Here is a 5,163-nt window from a genome sequence, read left to right as displayed (position 1 = left end):
AGGGAGACAAAAGAAGATAGTAGTTACTGTACACATCTTTCTAAAAATTGATATAAATGTTTGTTTATGTAATAAAAATAATAATGTATAATTAAAAGACAATTATGTATCAAACTGGATTTTTTTTTACTACCCAAACTTCATTTAGATTAAAAAGGAAAAGATTCCTTAAACTTCGAATGCACTCAAGATTTCAAAATGGTTATATTATTAAAGACTTAATGCTACATACTACAGGCTAAATACTCTTTTAAAAATGAAAAATTTAAAGTTTTTATATTTGACTGGTAGTTAAGACTGGAAAATATTTTTTTTCCTGAAAGTTAATCTACGTGGAATCTTTTCCTTTTTAGCCTCACCCATTCAATACCTGCCTTCACATTTCAAGAAAAAGAGATGATCCAAGGAAGAAAGACCATTACTGATTGTGATTAAAGTCAGTAGGACAAAGCTGCAGAAAAATGCTTCTACAAGGTAGCTGGAGATGTCCCATATTGTAGGTATTTCCGCTCCTGTTTATAGATAATGTAAATCAAAGTAGTCAGAATTTTATGTCTACTACCATACCACATGTTAAAACATGAAAACAAGTTATTGAACTGAACTGCCCATCCATTATAGTAACTCAACTGCTCATCCCTGCAAATGATTTGTTAACGTTACACTAATCTCCTGAGACAAATTACACAGTGGTCCTTTATCTGCACCTATTTTTACTGTCATCAGCAAATTATTTTATTCATCTTTTAAAATCTTTAATAAAAAATTATTATGTTCTACTGTATGCAGCATATCATCACAAACCATCTCTACATAAAATATTTATTAAAAGAAATGAGGTGTAACCACAAAACTACTTTTATGTAATCAATTAAAATACCCGCCCTTACAAGTCTGATTAAATGGAAATAAAATCAAGTCTCCACATAATAAAAAAATTAACACACATGAATTCAAAAAGAAATTGAATAACTAATGATTACTTGGTAAACGTTGGTAAGTTCAAAAACAAATCTTACTAATCAGTCTTACTTTTCATTTGTTTCATTCAACTGACCTTTTCATTACAAGTGCATCCCAGACAAAAAATAAAAAGCTGCGTCTTTCATTTATAAATAAGTACAGATAAAAAGAACAGAATCTTTTATCAAAGCCCATCATATGACAGGAAAACTAACATTTTAACAGCTAAAAATTAAGATGCTCTAAGTTTGGTGCAAATTAAGTTTTCTTTCTATAATTGTCAACACGTTTCAAGAGCACAAAGATAAATTAGCTATTTTATCCTCATCTTAAATCAGGTATAATTTGACAATTTTCACTCAGCTTTTAATTGACTTAATTCCATACTTCATTTAGATTTGATAGTTTAATTAATTACAATCCCATAAATATAAAAATGCACATTACGACAAGCTACTCTCTTTTATTAAGTCAAGAAACCAAATTATTCTCTAATTCTCTAAACTTATAAACTGACTGCATTCTTTTCTTTGCATATTGTTTCTATATACATTTTAAATTTTGCGCCTTTGTAAAACACATTTTATTAAAGACTATTAATTTATAGCGCTTAATTGAATATAACAATATAACTCATACTTATTTAAACATATTACATAAAACTGGTCTCTTTTATTATTTAAGATTTTCAGCCTTGGCATCATTTATAATCAACAACATGGTACTACAAACACTGTCTGGTTTATCCAGTGCTATATGTAATACTTTCCTTTAAGAGCATTTATATACAGAAAGAATTGATGACAGCAATGCTTACAACTTGGGAGTTGAATCTGCATGCTTATAGTGGATAAATTTGGACAAAACTGATGAGAACACAACTGAAAAAGCTGATATGGTAATTGGAGTTTCTCCAGTCATGACATGCTGTACACTCATCACCCAGTTTCCCAGTTGTCATATGGGATTTAAGGTATTGTTACATATTTGTTTATTGTAAACTACATAACCAAGGCTCAGAACAGTAATATAAATTCAGCATGTTTACTTTGACAACTATTATATAATACAATTATAACTATAAAAAAAAAACTGCTTGAATAATTTTCTAAATCTTGTAAAAATATGAAACTGACTATAGTTTCCAAATATTTGTAGGAGTACATAACAAAGCATCTTCATAAATGTTTTTACAGTACTTTTGTTTTTCTAAATGTATTCCATAACATTGTTCTATGACAATGGCATATCAAATGCCATCATAGTGCTCTTGGTAAAAACGACAAAAAGATAACTGGCAAAGGGTATTTGAATACTCTTACAAACCAGTCATCGATGACTAGTAATTATCCATACAGTAAATCTAGTTGCTGATGAGTTTCAATCACCAATTGCTCTCTCAGTTTGTACATGGCCTAACATGTACCACTATGCAAAAAATTAAATAGTCAAATACGATTGCTAAAAATACAATAATAATAATAATAAATCGGGTGGGGCTGTGTTGGGATGCATGATCATTGGTTTAACGTGAAATGTTACAGACCCTGGATGAAGTCCCTCTGAGGTACAGACCAACCAACTTATCTTTAGAGTTAAATGGGAGAGCCACCATCATATTTTTTTTTTGATAAAACTGAAAGTATCCAATGGAAAATTTTAGAGTTCCTTCATTTGGCCAACTCTACAGATAAATTGGTTGGGTCTGCACGTCAGGGAGTCACTTTTAGTGTATTTGATTGAAATAACAAGACATTGACTGCATACTAAATTTAATTATAATATAAAACAGACACTAAATGGTACATATTTATTTTGACTAATCCTCAACGACAATTCTGTTCAACATTGGTCTGTGATATGAGAAGTTAAGAGACATAAGGCATAATAAGCAGTGGTAGAGGTGCTCGCGTTGCCAGCGTTGTTCACTGAGCGCACCGTACCAGCTTTGCAGCACTCTCAAACAGTCTTGCTTGCTTGGCACCATTCACTGGAGTACCTGTGCGTGGCCCATAACCTCCCCTTTCCAACCATATATGTAGTTTATATTTCTGGCTGACTTTTGCATGGCCGAGGCTGACACACTGAATTTTTATACTTTTTTACATGTTTACTTTAATTTTTTACACATAAATATTGTCCAAAATACATTTATGATTACTTAAATCGATCTGTCTCAATACATTCTAAACACAAACACACCAAATCACCATGCTATCATGTCTAAGTCATGAGCTGCACTAAATGGAAATAAGCGAGAGTGCAGTTCTGGCCAATCTGTGCTGTGCCCCTCCCCGCCAACCCACTTGCCAGCGACACAAACTCAAAGTTGTGTCAGCAAGCTGACCATGTAAGTTATAAAATGACACTGCATTTACGTCTCTGAAACTAATAATTAGGACGTTATTAAGACAGGACAATATAGATATTTTCATTACGCTAAAAATCTCTGTTCTGGTACCTGTATGTTTAGGTGTGATTTTAAAGACATTTCACGTCAAAATTTGTTGTAAAGTTTTATAGATATGTAAAAAACAAAATCCTTGACAGCAAACAAAACATGTACTAGCCACTGAAGACAGACTAATGAAATAAATTTCATTCGTTAAAAATATAAAATTAACAAATCTATATGTACAGTTTTTTATTTCTTAAATATAAGAATATAATTAGTGGTTTATGCTAAAGCTAAACCAAAGATAACAAGGAATGGACAAAACATTTTACTGAAAAAGTAGAAAAAATAAGACTACTTTAAATTTAAAAAAGAAATTTGTTAAAATATAAGTTTAATATATAAAGTTACTAATTTAAGTATACATAATAAATAGTAGGAGGAAAAACTGGGAGAAAATTTAAATATTTAATATTTTTTTTATCATAAGCAAAAAATTTTTCATTATGCAGAAAAAATATAATTGCAGCATAATGTTGCAGCAATAAACAATTAATATGCTATACATGAAACAACCAAAAAGTATCCTGCCATCACAAAACTACTTCATCAACAATAAATATAACAAGAGGCCTAAGAGAAATAAGCATAATTGGATTAATTACAATTTCCGCCCATCGACTACTCTCAGTTTTTAAAGAAAATACCACATTAATTTAAAGACAAAAAATAGATAGTCAATTTCATTAAAAGAACTTCTAGAACTTATAGTGTAAGTTTTTAAAATTTGTGCACCACCTTGTTTTAATATTGGAATAAAAATTTATGCTGGGAAAGTTGAAAGCAAGAGGAAAAACCTTATGCAAAATGTTGTATTTGATAAAAACTTATGTGGATTATGGAAGAGTTTTCTATAGATGACTTTTACACATATTTATTTTTTTTTTTTAGGAGAAAACGCTTTCGCATTAGTTATGATTGCCCAGAGTTGTTCATAATTAAACAAATTAAGTATACAATTGGTAGGTATGTTATATGCAAATAGGAAATCAAATCCTAAAGAGCTGATTGGTAAAAAATTTAAACAAGGGAGAGTGTGTTTGATGAAACGTTCAATGAATATAAGCGTTAACAAATGGAAAGAAAAAAGAGACATTTTAATGTTACTTATTGTTTAATCATGTAAATGGTGCAAGTTATTAAAAATTACGAATTTAAACCTGAGGTAGAGTTACAGTATAATAAGGAAAAATCAGCAATAGATCTCCTGACCAATTAGCATCATATACCATTCCTTTGAGGAAATCATTGAAGTGGTATCATAAAGTTGCATTAGATATTATATATAACTGCTGATCTCTGCAAATCAATAGTTGAAAATTTAATTGAAGTTGATAGCGTTTATATAAACTCAGATCAATTTTTACTTTATTTTATTTTTAACTATGTATTAATTCAAGTAAGTAAACGGAGGTATGCAATGTGTTATAAAAAATGGAGTTCTGCAATGGGAAGAAATAATGCACAATCCCATATCAAAAAAACACATACCAAATGTACTATGTGTCAAGTATTTTTGTGCAAAAAATTTTTTTTAACATAAAGTGAAAAGTGACAATTTTAATAAGTAATGTTATTGCATTTAGCAATTTATAGGTAAATAATACATAGTAATATTTGATAATAATGTAATGGAATTACTTGAATAACTACAATAAAATATTTTATTGTACTTTTCTATTTACTAATATACAGTAATAATTTCCATAAATAAACATATTTTTAATTTCCAAAATTTTATGAAA

At 29.4% G+C, this 5,163-nt stretch overlaps 1 protein-coding gene across 1 annotated transcript in view; it reads right to left on the bottom strand.

Annotated features, from left to right (window-relative positions):
* The window catches only part of homer (protein), a 55,757-nt gene that overhangs the window by 1,021 nt on the left and 49,573 nt on the right, over positions 1–5,163 (bottom strand). The gene's annotated exons all lie outside the window — the stretch shown is intronic.

Source organism: Lycorma delicatula, chromosome 3 (assembly GCF_047948215.1).
Source record: "Lycorma delicatula isolate Av1 chromosome 3, ASM4794821v1, whole genome shotgun sequence".
NCBI lineage: Eukaryota > Metazoa > Arthropoda > Insecta > Hemiptera > Fulgoridae > Lycorma > Lycorma delicatula.
This window is presented reverse-complemented; position numbering and strand designations above follow the sequence as displayed.